The 20,430-nt window shown below is 39.2% G+C and overlaps 1 protein-coding gene across 1 annotated transcript in view; it reads left to right on the top strand.

The window, feature by feature from the left end:
• The window catches only part of Slc9a9 (solute carrier family 9 member A9), a 611,274-nt gene that overhangs the window by 584,443 nt on the left and 6,401 nt on the right, over positions 1-20,430 (top strand). The window lies entirely within an intron of this gene.

Genomic DNA, 20,430 nt, shown 5'->3' with positions numbered 1-20,430 from the left:
AATGCAAGGCCTTCCTGGTACAGGGGCTGCGGGGCTTTTTACATAGCACAAGGAAAGGGCAGACAAGAACCACCTTGGGGAAATCCCGACAGGCTAAATCTGGGGCTGCTGTGCGTCCCACTTTCCCCTCCAGTCGCCAGCCACACCTCCGCTCACCTCTGAGGCCCCTGTCCAGCGTCATTTCCCGTGACCAGGTTACTTATCAAGGAAATCCAAAAGGAGGGGCAAGTTTCAGGTAATAACCTTCCCAAAAGAATTTGTATATTAACAGACAACCCTAAATCACTTTCAAGTCAATTCAGTTGAACAAGCATCATTTGAAAGGACTTATTTCTACCTCCAGAGCATTAAGCACCCGTGGACTCAAAGATAAATGAGACAATGTTCCTCCCTCAAGGAGCTCACAGTCTAATAGGAGAGGAGATAAATAGTCAAATGATTCTGATATAATAAATATAATTTTAAAAATCCGAGTCAGTACTTGTGGGAACCCCAGTGAAAAACTTCTCCAGTTGGGGTAGAAGAATAGCAATAAAGAAGTGCTGTTTGAATTGTGCCATTTATCTATTAAGATTATTCTGGTTGCATATGACACAAAAATCCAAATAACTATGAATTAATCAAAATAGAGATATTTAATCTCAGTAAAAGTCTGGCACTGGATACCTTTGACTGATAATGAAACTCTGTGATGTAATCAGTATTCCCACAGTCTTTTCTTCTCTATCAACCTTATTATTATATAGCTTTTATAATCAAGTTTACCTCTTGAACTCAAAATGGCTGCTGTAACTCCAGATAGCTCATTCAAGTTCTAGACAGGCAGGGAGAAAGGGCAAAATTGACGTTCTCTTTAACAAGCTAGAAATTCCGCCTAACAACTTCTTCCATTTCATTGGTCACCCAATCTGAAAAGATAGAACACCTTAACAGATTAGGGCTCTTACTTGAAGAAGAGAAAGGAGACTAGAGGTTGGGTAGGCAGACATCAGTCTACCCTACAAGTTTCAAAGAATAAATGGGCCTTCTCAGCCTGGGGAGGAAGCAGTACCCAGTATGCACCCCAAAGGGGACCCTGAAAATTCTATCCATAAGAGGAGAATGGAGCATTTTATAACTTGTATTTCAGAAGGAATGAGAAGGTGTCTGGTTAAACCTGTCAATTATGACAGGATTAAAGAGGTAACCCAAATGCCATTTTCCACTCCACCATGAGAACAACCATGGCACGTGGAGCTCCCCCATTCTGGCCACTTCAAATGATGCTGTTGGATGCTGTAGGGCACTCTAGCATGGCTAAGATCAAGAAAGGAGGGATCTGGCCCCCTTATTTCCATACCCAACATTCACAGCAAACCTTCCAGAAGATTCTCTGATTTCAGCCCTCAACCTCACTGAAATAGGCCTGCAAACTGCAACGTAAACAGCACTTCCCAGCCACTTCTGACGTTTTAGTCTAGGAGGGCTCCCTCCTGTGTACTGCTCTCCGTGTGCTACAGCACAGGCTCTGTTAAAATAGAGACTTGCTTTGGTGTTCCTGTAAAAAAAGAGGGGGACTTCCCAGAAAGACAAAGTAAGGAAGGACATTAAGAACATGTGTGGAAAGATAAAAGTCTGTAAAGTATCTGGGGATGTAAGGAACTATGACCTCAACCTTAGTCAACCCTTGTCTTGAAGGTGAGTGGATTTCCTAATGAATGGTTATTGTTGTCCTTAGGAATTCTTTTACTTGGGTGGAATGTTTGTAGAACAACAAGATTAAAAAGCCAAAACAGAACAGCACTGGTTCAAGATGCAGGAGGTAGCAGAACACATGAGACAGAGTAACAAGTCCTAGGGCGGTGGTAAAGAAAACACCAGTAGGACTTCAGAGGTGCAGAAGGTATAGAAATGCTGAAGCTCAGAGGATTTAGGGCTTCCAGGGGCCAAGGTGAAAAAAAGAAGCTGTTCAACTGGAAAGAACAGCATATGCAAGGGCCCAGAGACACAGTGAAGCAAAACGTACATGGAAATCAGGCTTAGTTTCATTTATCATGAACTAAGACTTGTGAACAAGTGTGGGGAGTAAGACTAGAAGGCAAGCAGGGTGGCTGGGGGGCGGTCAGTGAAGACTGAGTACTTCACAAGGACACAGCCAAGATAGAGGCCCCTGGGCTCATCACTGGGCAGTACAGTCATAGCAACCATGCCTTTGTGTGCCAACTTCTTCTCATTGTCAGCAGGATCCACTTGTAATCCTGATTCTCAATGCACTGAGGCCTATTGTTAAGGTATAGGACACGTAGGGCCGGGGATTTAGCTCAGTGGTTCTGTCGCCTGCCTCGCAAGTGCAAGGACCCGAGTTCGATCCCTGGTACCAAAAAAAAAAAAGAAAAAAAAGAGAGCAAGGTATAGGACACGTGAGTCCCAAATCTGGACCCATATAGATGTAAACAGAAGGATCCTACAGAATAAGTCCACTGTTCAGTTTTGTAACTAGACCTTGGTGCTTCCTCTGCTAAAGAAATTGCAACAGAATTTGCTGTGGTCACAAAACCTATGGTCCTCAAGTCATTTAATCCCAGAGAGTTAGGGCTGGAGGAAAGATCATGCAGCCATGTGCTCTCCCTCCTCGAGGGAGCCCTGTGTCTCCACGTTGGAGCTATAGATGTCACAGATCCTTTGGAGAAATTATTTCCATACTGTATTGATGACCTTTAATAAGTCATTTCAACAGCTCAGAACTAGAATTTTTTAAATGAAGTGGAAGAGAATTCTATACAGGTTGAACACACCTAATCTGAAAATCCAAAATTCAAAATGCTCTAAAATCTGAAATATTTTGACCACCAACTCAATGCCACAAATAGAAAATTCCACACCTAACCTCACAGGATGAATCATGGTCAGAACCTAGCTGCGCCTAAAACATGGCATAAAATTACCTTCTGGCTACTGGATAAAGTATATATGAAACATAAATGAATTTTGTATTTAGACTTGGATCTCATCATCTCACTAAGTTACATATAAATACTGTATACCAAAAATTTTTTAAAACCTCAGTTCCAAGCGTTTCAGAAAAGGAATACTTAGTCTATCTTAGTCAGAATAGAGCAGGCTAAACTGAGGTAACAAACATTTCCAAAATCTCAGGGTTCATCAAGCAGAGCTGTATTCCTCTTTTACATAAAGGCTGCTAAGGATATGGGTGAGTCTGTAGGGCAACTGTCATCCTTATGGTAACTCAGGCACCTGGACGTTCACCTGTGTCTCCACTGGCGCAGCCTGAGGCTTTCTTGGTCACTGTAGGGGAGCAGTCAGCTGCAGTGTCGCCTACTGGCTTCCTGTGTTTCCATGCAGAAGTGATGCTAGTCACTCGTGACCATAGCACATTGGTCAGAATTGGTCACAGAGCCCCACTTACCTCAACATTGCCAAGGCACCTGCTGCAGGCACCTAACAGAGGAGGAGATTTCAACATTGGTAAACATTAGCTAGCAATGGCCACAATGAGCAGAGTAGAAGACAGAGGGAATGGAATGAACTAGGATAGGATAAGATAGTTTAGTTCCAAGTGCATTACAGAAGTAATTTTTATTTTATTTTTATTTTGTTGATCAGATATTGGGTCATGTACCAAGTAAAATGTATCTCTAGGTTGGGGCTAGAGATGAAAAAAAATTTGAAATTTGGGCTGGGGATTTAGCTCAGTGTTTCCATCGCCTGCCTCACAACCATAAGGTCCCAAGTTCAATCCCTGGTACCAAAAAAAAGAAATTGACTGCATCTGAAGAAAAAATGTGCCTAGAGAGAAGGACGTTATTTATGACATATGGCCCTGTAACAACAAAGAGCTCTCCTTTGTGTCTCCTCAAAGAAAATAGAGTGTCTAATATTCCCTGAACAGTTTTCATTCCATAGCTCAAAAATAATCTTACGTCACCTGTAACAAACTCAGTGGGTTACAGTCAACAGTCAACATTGCTGGTGCGTGTGTGTGTGTGTGTGTGTGTGTGTGTGTGTGTGTGTGTGAAAACCCTGTCTTCCTCAGAGAGCAGTAGGACAGGCATCCTACTAAGGAGTTTGCTAAATGGTGAGGAAGAGGAAGTGTCCATAAAGTGTGGGAAATTTAGAAGGTGACCTCAAAGACAACCAGGGCCCTGAGAAACAAACAATGATGAGAAGGTGCTGCGCTAAGGTGGCATTAAAAATCTGAGGTCCAGTCTGAGAACCTCCACTTCTAAGAAATCACCTCACTTCAGTGGAGACATGGTCATCCGTAGGTGAGGACCTTCACCCTGTAAGTGCTTCACTGAAATCCAGTTATGAAACTGTGATGGCAGTCATTTAATGAGCAGGGCCTCCTTGAAGACCTCATGTAGAAGAAAAGAAGAGAAGGAACCTTCAGAGAGAAACTTTGTAAGAACTTTCTCAGGGCTCCAGCAGCCAACAAAAGAAATATTGCGAACTCTGAAGGGCATGTGGTAGGTGTGACAAGAGTAAATTGATTGAAATATATTTCTAATACTTATAACTCCTCAAGGGACACAGAGGAAAAACTGATAATGCTAGCTAGCATCTATTGAGTGCTTTTGATGTGCCCAGAATGGTGGTAAAATTTGTGTCTATTTTTAATCTCATTTAATTCTCTTCTCTATCAGGTCACTATTGTAGCTTATTTCCATTTTACAAGGTGCAAAGAGCTCAGGAAATTTAAATAGTCATAGATAATATGTAACAGAGATATTGTTCAAACCAAGGCTGTCTTTTTAATTGCTACAAAAAGCATAAATAAAAAAACAGAAGATTTGGGATTCTTCAGAAGTAGCAAGGTACTACAGGCAAAATTGTTTACCCCAAGGAAAGCCATGTTAAAGTCCTAATCCCCAGGACCCTAAAATGTAACTTTACTTGGAAATAGGTTAGTTTGTACTCAGTTAAATTAATTTGATATGAGGTCATACCCCATGTCCAAGATCACTGATTCACTTATAAGAAAGTGGTCATGTGAAGAGACATTAAAAAAAAAATGGGGAAAACACCAGGCAAGGTGGAAGCAAGATCAGAGTGATGCATCTACAAGTCACCAAAAGGTAGAAGAGAGGCATCAAACAGATGTGTGCTCAGAGCCCTACACATGGATCTAGTTCCAACACCTTGATCTTGGACTTCTAGCCTTTAAAACCAAGATAATAAATTCTGTTGTTTTAATCCACCCTGATTGTGGTACTTGGTTATGGCAGCCCTAGGAAATGAATGCACAGAGTAATTATAATCTCCAAATAATTTCTTAGCCAGATCTAACAATGCATTATGTATCTCCTCACTAATGAGAACATTAAGATGCAAAGATTTGGAGACTTTTGCTCGAACTAAGAACCAGTCACAGCAGTCAGGTCTTCAGCCACCTGTGTTTGGTGTGTTGCTGTTCTCCTCATGATGGCATTGAGGCTAGCTTCCCCTTTAACTTCATGCTCTGAAATCCTGACCCATGAACCTATGCTGCAGCTGCTTACGGAGAAGTGATTGTTCTAATCTTCCCAAAAGTAGAGGGCAACTTGTTTATGCATCCCCACTGGATCCCTGCCCATGCACACATAGAGGACCAGATCCCTCTCAGGCTTGCACTCTGTACTGGGAATGGAGGGGAAGGGCCCAGCCTTGCCAGTGCTGGATGAGCCTGAGAAGTCATGGGCAGTACTGGCATAAATGTGTCTTAAATATGAGTTCTGGAGTAGCTGACTAAGATTCCAATTCCCACAAATTAGGCCAGGCTTGGTGACGCACATCTGTAATCCAAGCACCCTGAGAGGATGAGGCAAGGAGGATTGCAAGTTCAAGTCCAGGCTGGACAAATTATGGAGACCCTATCTCAAAATAAGGCTGGAGATGTAGCTCTATGTGAAAGTCTTGGGTTCAGTACCCAGTACCCCCGGAAAAAAAAAGACCATAGACAGTCATCAAATGAAAATTCCCCAAAAGGCAGAGTAGAGCCTTGGAACACTGGAACAGATTACTTCTCAGAGTCGACAGTTCTTCCACACACTGCCAGGGGAGCGACCTCTACAGACCTATAGTCAAAACCCTTTGAGCTAACAGAGAGGCTGCGGATCAGGGTGGCCCTTCTTCCAACAAGAAGACCTCCAAAATTCAAAACTCACTCCATAAGAGAAGCAGCAGCTTTTTTCTCTAGGACTGTTCTCTTCCAAAACAACTTAAGCCAAATGTAACGAGCCATATGACATGAGAGGATTTCATTTCCATCTCGTAGGCAGCAAAGATCCCAGAAATTTGATCTTTGTCATGTCCCCAAAGAGAAAAGTTTGAAAGACACAATAGCAGGAGAAGAAGTAATAATAGTAAATAAAAATAAGGCAGTTGTTGTAATTACTGCACTAAGCAGCTCAATCATGCAATGCTTCCAAAACCAGAGTCCTCACAGAGACCTCATGCTGTCTCTCTGCATCACTGAGGCTATCTTAGAGTAAAAATTAGTAGGCCCACCTGAGAGGGTCCAGTTCAAGGCTCCAGGAATCTACATTTTAATAAGCACAAGAGAAGATTCTGATGCACAGTCAGGTGACCAGCTTCGAGAATCACTGGGTTTACTTTCTTCCATATTAAGACCCAAGGATGTGGATCAGATGAACTCACAGTCTCCTCCAGCCTCATGAGTCCAATACTTCCACATGCTGATTTAGCTGGTTATTTTGTATGCTAAAACTGTCTTCTTTGTTTTAACCTTTCCAACAAATCCTGCTACTTTTTCTCTGTCCCTGGCTTTTCTGGATCTGAGGTGCCAAATAGAATTAGGTTGGCATTTGATAGGGAGATCCTACAGATATCCCTGCTAAAACCAGCTCCCAATACCAATATGATAGTAAGCATACCAAACCTTATCAGTACCTAATCTGCCCCCATTCTAAATATTTAATCACCTTGACCAGAGTTTCTGAACAAAGGCCTCTTGGACAGAATGGAGGGCTTTATGATATCTGGGAACTCTCTGGAATGTCATGTGAAGTTGCTCACAAATGGTAAGCATGCTGGCATTGTTTTCAGAGGTACAAGTCTGCTGCCAAGGGAAACTAATAACCATGGTTCCAGGCGTCATGTGACACCTGGCTCACCTGGCTGTGACGCATATTGTTCATTTTGGTAATTCTGAGCTTGATCATGGACAAATCTCAGGCAGCCTAAGAAGCTCATAGAATATAATATAAAAATAGACCTTATTCCTATTCATTATTAGTATGCTAGACACTTACTAACCACAAGGATAGAAGATTGAATATGATACAGTTCCTAGAGGATCCTGGGAAGTTGGCCATGGCATCAATACCATATTCTTTCAATCTCCCCAAACCCATATACAAAAGCCGGCAGAAAAATTAGATAACAAAGCCCCAAACCCATGGACATATTTAAAACGAAACTAGCTAGTGGCAACCTTTCTCATAAGCCCCAAGTTACAGGTGGTTGGATACAAATTACCAACAGCACAAGTGTCATGCAGGAAGAGAGAGGAAACAACTGGGTAGTATCTAGGGGCCCTAAGAATAGTAAAACCCTTAAAGGCCACCTGTACTCCCTGGAAGGTGTACTTGGGATGTTTTTGAAAAATGTCCCTAAGACTAGAGTTGGACAGAAAGTGGAAGGTATCTCTTTCTATAACAGGAGTAGCTAAAGGGTCCTAGTAAGGGAGACTGGGAGCTGGAGCATTTAGAACCCCTCTCAAGATGAGACCTCTCAAGATGCTCGACCAGGGCAAGGTCCCACCCCAAGGAGGGCCCAGACAGAGCAGAATCAAAACAGACCAGGTTAGATGCAGTGGTGGAAAAGGAAAGACAAGGTCCAGCTCAGCTGGAGAGGTGAACAGGGCAGAAAAGCTCAGAATGTAAGCCACCATACTAACACTATACAAAAACTGAAGAAGGAACCCAGAAAATTGGAAAAGCCTTTCTGAACCCTGCATTACTCCGTAAGTTCAAGAAAATGAATTTCACAATAAAAAAAACAGAAAAATAATAGAGGTCAAATCCCATGGAGTTATTAGAAGAAAAAAAAAAAAAGAAGTGAAAGACCATAATACCATCCCCATAATAAAGGAAGGTTTGTCAGAAAGACATGCCCATAAAATAGACCAAAACTTTAACATAATACCTTAAGTTAAAAGACATTGAAAAATAATACAAGACATGAAAGAACAACATCAACCAGAATTAGAGAAATTCAAACTCTGAAAATAATTTAAAGTAAGTGAAAAAAAAATCCTTTCAGAAGTCAAGACTAAATTAGAAGGAACACAAAGAAAATAAAAACAATGGATCATAATTTAAGCAGAATAGCAGATGAAAAGGATGAAATTTTGTTCAGTCAAAAAGAAATGAAGAAAAAGTAGAGAAGGTAACAAATACTGAACATAGGCAAAGAAAAGTGAACATCCCAAAAATAAGAGTCCCTGAATAAGAAAAATAAAGCAAGGATATGCAGAAAATTCTAATCCAAGAAAACTTTCCTCAAATACCAACGTATTTGGAAATACACGTTGAAAGAGCACACCACATACCTGTGACTATCAACCTAGAACAAACGTCAGAAAAGTTTTAGTGATGTTAAAGAACTCTAAAGAAAATGTCCTTTGGGCATCCAGAAAAAAGATCTTCATCATATCTTCATCATACTTTTCAAGAGCAACTCCTCAGATCAAAAGAAATAGAATAATATACAGAGATACTCAGTGGTTTTATTTCCAGCAAAACTGACTTGGAAAATGTAATGGACACAAACTCTAATCAACATAAAAGAACTCAGAGTGATGATCCCATGAGTCCTTGCTGACTGACCAGCTTCAGGCACTAAATGACTAGAGAGATGTTGCTATATGGCCTGAAGGTGAGCATTTGATACACAGTAACTTGCAGAGCTGGGGCCAAATGCAGGTGAAAAGGGAGAGATTAGAATATGGCATGGCTATATGTCCAGATGAAATAGATACAGGAAGAGTCTCTATAGTTATACTACAGGGTGGTTTTTTTTCATTAAGTTTTATTGGAACGTTTTAGGTATATAATACAGTTACATTCATCATTGGGATCTTGTACCTTTACGTGATGTATCTTGGTTCTTCCCCCCCCCCATTAACTTTATTGGTACATTTTAGGTATAAAATACAGTTACATTCATCATTGGGATCGTGTACCATTACATGAGTCTCTTGGTTCTTATTTTTTTCCTCCTTCCCTTGCCCTCCCTTCACTCCCTCCACCCTTCCCTATTTGCAAAGACCTTGTTTCCATTTTTTCCCTCTTCTCATATTTTTTCCTTTCCCTTTTTTCCCTTCCCCTACCCCTCCCAATTCCTCTGCTCTTTTAGACCTTTTCTTCCTCTTACACAATATCAGTTATACATTTTTTAAATTACAATATTAAGATCTAGGAGACATTACCACAGATTTTACAGAATTTAAAAGGATATAAAAGGCATATTACAAAAATCTGTTTTGAAATAAATTTGACAACTTCTAAGAAGTAACTTAGAAGACAAATTAATGAAACTAACTCTGGAGGAAATATAAAATTTGAATAGCACCTATTAAAGAAAGTATATTCCTAGCTTGAAAACCTACCTATATGACAACAGCAGGCTCAAAAACATTTTAACTGATAAATTATATCAAACATTTAAAGCAGAAAAAAGAAGGAACACTTCTCCCCTCATTTTAGGAAATCAACATTGTGCTAATCCTAAAACTGGATAAAGATAATAGAAGAAAAAAGTATGAACATAGATAGAGATTTGTTTAACAAAACAAACTCTTAGAAGTCAGATCTGGCAGGATGTAGAAAGTGGTTCTATTATAGGGATGGCAGTGTTGGTTCAGCATTGGAAGATCCACCCCCAAAAGCCATCATTTTAACAGAGGAAAGGAGAAAGCCATATGATCCTGTCACTAGTTGGAGAAAGAGTATTGGACTAAATTCTACAGCTGTTCATGGTAAAAGCTATCAGGAGACTAGAAGTAGAACAGAACCTTCTCAACAGATCAAAGTCATGTACTCCATACTTCCAACAAAAACTCCTTCTATGAATGGAGACGATACAATGCTTTCTCTCTAAAGTGGGGAACAAGGGCATATATGCCTACTCTTCATCTGTCCATTAGACTTTGAAACATAGGTCTAAACCAAAATAGTCTGGCAATAAAATGACACAACTAGGATAGGATTGGCACGGCAGAAACAAAATCTTTATATGTAGATGAAATGATCATCTACAGAGAAAATACTAAGAAATCTGTAGGAGCCCCTAGAACTTGTACTTGAATTTGGCAGGATTAGAAAACACAAGGTATATATAAAAATTCAGGTCTGTGTATACTTGCTATAAATGAAGAACTGGATATTGAAATTTTAAAGTTATGTAGGAGTACAAAGGACCTAGCAAAGCCAAAAACAAAAACAAAAACAGTGTCAGAAAAAGTTTATCACCCAATTTTAAGACTTCTTCTAAAGCTACAGTAGTCAAGGCAGTGTTGGTGTAAGGAAAGACATATAGATCATTTGAATAACACAGAGAATCTAGAAATAGAACCACACATGTATGGTCCACTGAGTTTTGAAAGATTATTTAACATTAGCATTTTATAGAATATAAACTCAATTCAAGAGCCGAGGAAGAGATAGTTTCTTCAGCAAACGGCACTAGAACACCTGGTATCCGCATATAAAAAATTAACCTCAACCCTTTTTTCCATACATGAAAATAACTTGAAGGGATCTATGAACCTAAATAAGAAAGCCTAAAAGTATAAAACTTTAAGAAGAAATTATAAGGGAAAATATTTATGAATTCAGGGTAGGCAAGAACTACCTAGGATACAAAAACCATGATGTATAAAAGAAAAAAATTGATAAATGAGATTCCATCAAAATTTAGAACTTTAAATGACATCATTAAAATGAAAAGTAGTCCTTAAACAGACCATATTTACAATGCATATAACCTATGACCAGAATATATAAAGAATTCTTAGAGCTCATTAATAGAAAACCCAATTAAAATGTAGACATAAGAAGATGATAAATAGCCAGTATAGCACAAGGAATGGTGTGCAACTCTAGAATCAGAAAAATACTAATCAGTACAATAATAAGATTGAATTATACACTCATTAGGGAGATGAAGTCAAAAGTTTTAAAAGCCTCATCATGACTTTTTCTTTTTGTTGGATTCTCCCCCTTTGTGTTTAATTTGTCATGCCCAATGGATTCATTCTGCTGGGTTTCCTGGGGTTGTGATCCTCATTGTCTTTTCCTAGGGTATTGTCTAAAATTTTTTGGAGTGCCAGTTTGGTATTCATGAAGTTCCTGAGGTGCTCTGTATCATGAAAGTATCTTATTTCTCCATCAGTTTTGAAAGATAGTTTTGCAGGGTCCATCAATCTGGGTTGGAGGGTGTTTTCCTTTAGGGCTTGAAATACATCACTCCAAGCTCTTCTTGCCTTGAGGGTTTGCACTGAGAAGTCTGCTGTGATTCTGATGGGCTTTCCTTTGTATGTGATTTGTTTCTTTTCTCTCACTGCTTGTAGAATTTTATTCTTCTGTTGGATTTCTGGAATCCTAACTATTATATGCCTATGAGTAGATTTTTTTTTGATTAAGGCTAGCTGGAGTCCTATATGCCTCACTTATGTGTATGTCAAGTTCTTTTCCCCTGCTTGGGAAGTTTTCTGCCATCACTTCTGTGAAGAGTTTTTTACGTCATCTGCACTCTCTCCTCTTTCTTCATTGACTCCAATCAGTCTTATGTTATTCTTTTTTGCATCGTCTAGCAGCTGCTGGATTGATTTCTCGTGTTCCCTTACAATTTTAAAGCAATTTTTCTTTTCCTCCTCACTAATTGCAATCTTATCTTCTATATATGAAATTCTATCCTCACATTGGTTCATTCTGCTGCGCAGACTTTTGATGGAGTTTTTAATCTCTTGGAAATTTGTTTGTATCTGTTTTATGGATTCCATTTGTTTCCTATGTTGGGATTCCATTATGTTCCTCAGATCCTCTATTTTTTTATCTGTGTCCTCTCTAGATTTATTAATCATGTCTTTCACCATGAACAAAATCTTTGCTGTTATCTGAGTAATTATTTCTGATTTCATTTTTCCCAGATCCTCTTTTGTTGCCAGTTCAGAGATCCAGGTGGTTGAGTATCAGAGTGTTCCATCTCGTTTCCCTTTGGGGTTGCTGTAGGTGATCTGGAAGTCTGTTTTTGAGGCTTGTTTATGTGTCTTCTCATTTCCACCGGGGCGGGGGGTGGTGCTTCTGGAGCCTGCGTGGCTCACCTTCTCTGCCCTAGGAGCTTGAGATGGCAGCGGGGGAGCTTCCTTCCAGGTGCTGAGACTGGCTGATCTTCTCTGCCCTAGGAGCCTGGGATGGAGGCGGGGAGCTTCCTTCCAGGTCACTACAGGGTGTTTTTGTAAATGGGAAATTAGAAAACAAAAAAGCTTTAATGTAAAAAATGTTTTAGGATATGCAAAAATGTTTTAATGTTTTAGGTGATTGATTTTTATGGTGGTAATAGTATTATTCAGAGACTATTATGAGCATGATATAGGAGAAAACAAATGAGTAATTATGGAATATTCTAATTATATTACTCTTTATGTGCTGGGGAATCAGATCTGTAGGTGTTCGTGAGATTTATAGTAAGAGCTGAAGAAAGCAGATTGTACACTTCTCCCAACTCCACATTCATTGACTTTCTGTTAGTAACCTAAAATCAGCTAGTAATGGGACCATGAAAATTGGAAAGTGTTACAAATCCAGTCTTTTGTTTTCAGAACTGGGGATCAACCAGGGGCCTCTAGGGCCCACTGTGCTATATTCATAGCCCTTTTTACAGTATTTTTATTTTTTAATTTTGAGAGAAGCTCTCGCTAAATTGGTGAGACAGAACTTGAATTTGCAACCCTCCTGCTTCAGCTTCCTTAAGTGCTAGGATTATAAGCATGTACCACTGTTCCTGGATGAATCTATTTTTTAATCCCTTATTAAACATTACCAGCACTCCACTGTACATAGAAATCCTTAGCATCCAGATTGTAGTTTTGAAATACTATTAATCACCCCCAAAAAATAATCAGGAAATTTTAGAGAAATGTTTGATTCAAGATCTGAGTTGGGATATGTAAAATATTTGTGGTAAAGAAAAATTTGTGGTACAGATGATAAGGAATTTACCAAAGATTCTGGCATATGTTAATAGGACTCAGGAGCCAATTTGGAAACACTTGCATTGACCATAGATGGGTCAACTTGAGCAACAACAATGATAACTGCAATCAAATACATTTAAGCTCGTTACTTTATAAAGAATTATGAAAGAATTAAACATCTTTAGAGACTGTAAGGGAATAAATCATTATTTTGAAAGTGATAAGCACATGGAATGAGCCAACCATTGCTTTCCCATACAACTATACCACTGATTGTACCAATTCGGTAAATCAGTGCTTCTTTGTAAAACTATTCTACCTAATAAAATTTGAAATATATAATTAGAATTCCACTATTTTTGCAATCCAAAATGATCAAATATGTATACTTTATATCAATTTAATAGCCGCCAGGATCACACAGAGGGACAGTCAGATATGATGTTCCCTCTTTAGTCTTGCTGAAGGGATAGACTAGAACCTTAATCTGATCCAGCCTCTGGATTCAGCTGGAAATTTTCACAAAATACCAAAGGCAGAGGAACATCTGAGATGTGCATAAATTTTCAATCAGCAAAATCCAGACTGTGAGAATTGGAGGTCAAATGGCCTAGGTTCATCAACAAATAAATTGTAAAGAAATCAAAAGGGTTTCTTCTGCTTCCAAATGAATTTTTGGATTGTTTTTTCTAGCTCTGTGAAGTATATTGTTGGAATTTCAATCAGTATTGCATTAAATCTATATAGTAGTTTTGGAAGTATGGCCATTTTCACTATATTAATTCTTCCTAACCAGGAACAAGGGATATCTTTCCATTTTCTTATATCCTCTTCTATCTCCTTCTTCAGAATGCTGTAGTTTTCAGTGTAGAGGTCTTTTGCTTCCTTTGTTAGGTTGATTCCTAGATATTTCATTTTTTTAGATGCTATTATAAAAGGAATTATTTCTCAAATTTCTCTCTCAGTGGGTCTGCTAGTTACATATAAGAAGGCTATTGTTAATGAATAGTTGATAATTTGAAATAGGAAAAGGTCCAAAGGTGGAGGGGTGGCAGGAGGGGAAGAGGAAAGGGAAGAAAGGAGAGGAAAAATTATGAGAAAGAAAAAAAAAATGGAAACATAGTCTATGTAAATAGGGAAGGGTGGTGGGGGTGAAGGGTGCATAGGTATTGGGGAAAAAAATAAGAACTAAGATACATCATGTTCAGGTACAAACACCCAATGATAAATGTAAATGTATTGTATATCTAAAATGTACCAACTAATATATAAATTTTAAAAAAAAATCAAAAGAGTGGAGGAGAAGCCTATGGATTACAAAGTATATTATACACAGTTTTAAAGTAGGCAAGCCCAAGCCATAATGAGTAGGAATCCACATTTGGGTGATAAAACTGCATGTTCAAGGAAGCGATTAGTACAAAAATCAGGATAGTAGTACCTTGTGGAAGGAAGAAAGACTTGTGATGTAGACAATACACCTGGAAGGAATTTTAGGGGTGGGTGACAGAATTCTGTTTCTTGGCATGGGTGGTTTTCTTGCCTTATAATAATTTATCAAGGTGTACATTGGATTTGTGAGTTTTGCCCAATCTCACTTTCTATTTATGATAAGAATATTTTAAAGTATAATGCAGTTGTTGCCTTCAAGGAGCTCAGAGACTAAAGAGGAAGATGAAGAAGAGGACAATCAGTTTCAGGGCAATCTGACCAGTGCTCTCAGACAATGAGGTGCACATTGCCATGGAACCAGAGTGGAACTGAAGCAATTCAGCACAGAAGGTTCAGGAAGCTACCTAGAGGAAGGGGCACACCAGCCCAGGCTTGAAGGGAGAGCCATTCTCCAAATGGATATGTGAGTGCAGGCCAAAGGAGCACATACAATGTGTGATAAAAAAATTTTTGATGAATGTTTAAATTTTTTAAAAAATATTACAATAAAAGGAATATTCCCATTAATCCTTCTCAAAATACCCCTCTCACTTGAACACATTTACCCATCATTCTTGCCACTTTCTTAAGCAGTTCTGAAAGTCCTCTTTTATGTTTTTATGAGGTATGATCAAAAATCTGATGAATGTGATGGACAAGTAGCATCCAATGGAAAGGAAGGTTTGTTCAAACACTATGGTGCATCCTCACCCACCTTATTCCCCAGATCTGGTACTGCACAACTCCTGACTCTTCTCTAAATCAAGGTCAAAATGCCTCTGAAGGGTAAATATTTTGAATCAATTCAAAACATTGAGGCTGTCATGTTCCCAGCAAGCACTAGGATAGAGCTGGAATTCCTCCCTTGAGCCAGACAGGAATGAAGAAACTTAAAGCATCTTGGTTGGACTCTTAAAGGCTTCCGCCTACCTAATCCCCAAACACTAGCTCCACTGAATGCCTGATCACATACCTAACCAGCAAAGGTGGTGAATGATTCCAGGATCTGACATTTCCAAAGTGAAGAGGAAGAACATAATTTGTTGGGCTATATTTCCTGAGAACCCAACAGAATGGGTGTTATTTGTATATTGGAATCAAAGAGCAATGGGATATATACAATTTGGCATGTCCTCTGTTAGCTTGTTCTGTACACAACAGTGTGGGAGATCAGCAGTCCAATAGCAAGTGGTACCTCATTTTTCTGTAGGAACACAGGGGCTTGGAGACCAAGCCTGGCGCCCACTCCTGGATGCACATGTCCTTCCACCCTCCTGAGAGTCATCTCTGACCATCTCTAGTAAGAAACTAGTACAAGAAGCTAAACAGCATTCTGGGAAGGAAGGGAAGAATGCATTAGAAGAGACTTGAAAAGCCATCTGTTTGCACATTCATTGATCTGTAAAATGGGACCACAATACCCACCTACAGATATAAAGAGAAAACAAAATGTGCTGAAATACTTTACAAACAAGAATATAGGGGGGAGCATATTCCTAAAAATCCTAAACAAAGATAAATGTGCTTCTTTTCTTTATGCAACTGTGTCTTGATAAACATTTTAGCCTCATATGAAAAGCATTTATCAAGCCTACACATACAAATACATGCAAATGCTCCCAATAGGTACAAAGTTTCCTCCGCAAGCTGAGACATGATGACCCATTAATCCACTCCCAGACATAACATCAAGTAGTCATCTTCTTGAGCCAAGTATCTGTCCATCCTCAGACAAGATGAAACAACTGGCAGAGGCCAGTACATAGATCTGGATTCTGGGCCTAATAGGCTTTCCTTACATCTATTCTCATCCTAAAATTTATGGCTTTATGGGCATAAAAGACCTTTTTTGGTCTTTCTATTTAAGTTTAGAATCTCAAATTGAGGACAATACTCCACAGAAAGAAAGAGACCTCTGAGTTCCAAACTTACCTCGTCATCAGTCACCTGGGGTGTTTGTAGAGTTCCAGGCCACTCTCCAGATCTACTGAATCAGAATCTCAAGGGGAGGTCTTTGAGATATGAATTTTTAACAAATGTCCTGGGACCTGGATGATCTTCATTATGAGGCACATTTAGAAAAAGCCAAGACAGATGTCATTCCACAGCTATTCTCAAAGTCCAAAAAGAAAGGATGACTTTTGGAGACTGAAGTCCAAGAATAGGGTGCCTGCATAAACAGGTTTGAGAGGGCTATCTTCCTGGCTCGTAAATGACTTCCTTCTCACTATGTTCTCACATACTCTCATTTTTGTGTGAAGTGGAGAGGAAGAGCAAGTTTTCTGGTGTCTCCTCTTGTAAGGGCAGTAATCTCATCATCTGTCCTCTCATTATCCTCATGACCTCATCAAATTGTGTGTGTATCTCCGTGTGTGTGTGTGTGTGTGTTTTGTGTGTGTAACTGAGAATCAAACCCAGGGACTCTTGCATACATAGGCAAGTTCTGTCCCACTGAGCTACACCCTCAGCATGACCTCATCAAATTCTAGTCACCTCCCCAAACCCTCATCTCCAAATAGCATCATACCGGGTGACAGGGCTTCATTCAACATATGAATTTGGGGGAGGCACAAAATATTTTGTCCATAACAAGGGTGATTGTACATGGTCCCCTCAAAGGAACAGCTGTTTATTTGCAGAGCTGGATTTTCCCTTGAGGTTTTTGCTTCTCATCAACCAAGGGAAAACCATATTAAATGAGGGATAAATATGAGCAAGTCGTGTGTCCATTGGCTTTGGCAACTTACAATGAACAAAACATGATGCTTTAGAATAATCAAAACTAGAATAAACAAGAGAAAAAGAGAAATTAGTGTTACCAGGTATTTTGGATGTTAGTGCAGTTAAGCACTAAATTTAGCTCTGGCCCTGCTGATAGCTGAGGCGAGAGGAGAAAATGCATTTGCTAATTGTCTTTTCTATTTCACGCATGTTAAATTCTGGATAGAGTTCCAGCTTTTACCTACTCCTGAACCAAAGTGCTATTCCCAAACTTACACCCTTTAAAGATTAGAAAAGTCATTGTTTTTTCCCCCCAACACCTTAACATTTTGTCTTAATGTGTTTTTAGCTCATTAGAGAAGCAAAACTAGCCATAGCAAAAATCCCCGTGGGGACTCCCTTTCCCCAAACATATACTAGAACCGATGAGGAAAATAACACATATTGCAAAATCTGCAGTTGGTGTTTTTTGTAGATCAAAAGAGTTTTCTTACTATTTAATAATTTAGGCAGCCCTGGAGATCCAGCTGCATTCCAAACGTGGCTCAGCAATGAAGAACTCAAAAGTCACTGGTTCCCTGATTCCAAATCAGCTATCCCATTAAGCAGATCCAGTTCCTCAGCATCTCTACAACAGAAGAAAGACAGCTCAATGTGGTGAAAGAGTTCTCAGCAGCAGACTCAGCTCTGCCATAAATTATTTGGTTGAGCTCCACTGAGCAATTTGTTTGCTATCTCCCAGCCTATTGTCTTCAATGATGCAACAACTATTTCTTGAGCATCTCAAATGTGCCAAATATTCTGGTAAAGCAGACAGCCCTACTTTCAGGGAGACCATAGGCTGGAGACAAGGAAGTTTTCCAACCTGCAGTATAACCACTGGGTGCCTTGTCTCCGAACCTCACTAGTTTGGCACATAAAACAAAAATTTTAAAATGTGAGTGCCTGAAGGAACAAATGAATGAGTGAGTGAATGAAACACAAAGCTAATTTTTAAACATCTTATTTTATACCATTCTTCTTAGGGTCCCCTTTGTCCATAACAGAGACCCAACTGGTCCATCTTCCATTTGACCTGTCTTGGCCTTTTATCCTCAGGAAAGACTATTTGGTTGGCTATATTCTGCCCTTTTCATTCTTCTCTGGCAGTTACTCAGAATCAACTTCATCCCTTGTGCTACCCGAAATATTTTCTTATACCAAAAATTCAGCAGGCATCCACTGACCACATCACATGTGGCAAGCACCGGGCAAGCCAAGATGTCGGTGAGCAGGGACTGTGGTCCGTATTCCCTCTGTGGCTGTTTGGTGCTTTGCACACCCCTTGCATGGCCACAAGGGCTGTGCCTTAACCTTGGGCCCCACTGCTAAGGTGCCAGAAGAGCCAAAATGGCATCATGCAGTTCCCAGGAGAGTCTTACATCAATAAATTCTGCCTACTTCTCACTCACCACTCCATGCTAGCCCCTGTACAACAATTTTTAAACAAAACAGCCATTTTGAGGATAAGACCAGCTTAACTGTCCATGATATGTGAATCCCAATGTTGCACCAAATGCCTAGCATGCCAACTGTTATTTCTATCCTTGATATCAGTCCCCCACCATTATTTGAACAATGACTGGGACATTGGTTTTTTCCTTTTTTTGTTTTTTCCCATTTCCAGTTTCACCAGAAAGCATTTCTCAGAAAATAAACTTCAAAATTAAAATAAATAGTATTCAAATAACATGTCAAAATTTGACCCAGCTGTTCCCCTTCTTGATATCCTCCCAAAATAATTAAAAGCATCATGCTACAGCAATATATACACACTGATGTAAATAGCAGCATAATTCATAGTAGCCAAATCTTGGAAACAGTGCAAATGCCCATCAAGCAATGAATGGATAAAGAAGATGTGGGTTTTTTATATAATGAAGTACTACTCTGCCATAAAGAAGGATGAGCTTGAGACATTTATAGCTAAACAATGCACCTTGAGACCATACTCTTAAGTGAAATAAATTGAACACACGTGTTTAAATATTGCATTGTTTCTCTGGTGTGAGAAACTGAAAGTAGAAATAAGGACTAAAATGTATAATAGATATTGCAAAATGGGAAGAAAATGTTCAAATGAGAAGGAGAACAAGGGAGGGGGAAGGGAGAAAGGAAAGAGGGATAAGAAGAAAAAGAACATTGAAGGAAAAATGGAAACAAAGCTTTTGTACATAGCGGGGTGGGGATGGGGAGAAAAAGAGAAGATGCAAGATATACCGTATACTGGTACAAATTCCCTGTGTTGAAAGTTATCATTATGTATATCTAGAATGTACCAAGCCAGGCATGATGGTGGCAGCATACATCTGTAATCCCAGCACTTGGGAGGCTGAGGCAGGAGGATTCCTGTGAGTTTGAGGCCAGCCTGAACTGCATAGCGAGACCCTGTCTCAAAATAAACTAAAATAAAATAAAATAAAATGTACCAATAAATGTTTTTCTTTTTTTAAAAAGTCAAAATTTAAAACCATTCTATATGTTACTTCAGTTAATATTCATAACAAAACTTGAGGTTCAGAAGATAAATAACTAGACCACAGTTCACGTGATCAGTAAAGTGGCAGAGCTGACACTTATGTTCATGTCTTGTGAGAGGAAATCTCCAAAATGGTCCCATTGGGCCTAGTCCTCATATTCACAAAAAGCCACAAATTTAGCCTTTAAATATCAGTTCCAACAGCATTATACATAATTTAAAGAGTCCTTCATCAAGATTAAAAGAAGAAAGTGTTCAGTATACAATTCTAAATTCATGTTTACTTGGCATTGACTTTGGCATTTCTATTTTTCAACACACTGAGAAGCTCAGTGGAAGTTGCCCAGGCTTCTCTCAAACTCGTGAGCCTTGACCAACCTCTACATTTTTGTCAAATGATATCCCTAAAAAGGCTACTTGCTTGCTGCCAACTCTCCATCTAAAACTAAAGTTGACTGAGTTTTCTTTGATTTATACCTTACCTCATTTCTTTTTTTTTTTTACAAACCTATATATTGAATTAAAACTTAATATGATTTTTTTCTATTCATACAAGGCATTT

Source organism: Heterocephalus glaber, unplaced genomic scaffold (genome assembly GCF_053883595.1).
Source record: "Heterocephalus glaber isolate CG9 unplaced genomic scaffold, H.glaber_assembly_v1.0 deba00001504, whole genome shotgun sequence".
NCBI classification, from domain to species: domain Eukaryota; kingdom Metazoa; phylum Chordata; class Mammalia; order Rodentia; family Bathyergidae; genus Heterocephalus; species Heterocephalus glaber.
This window is presented reverse-complemented; position numbering and strand designations above follow the sequence as displayed.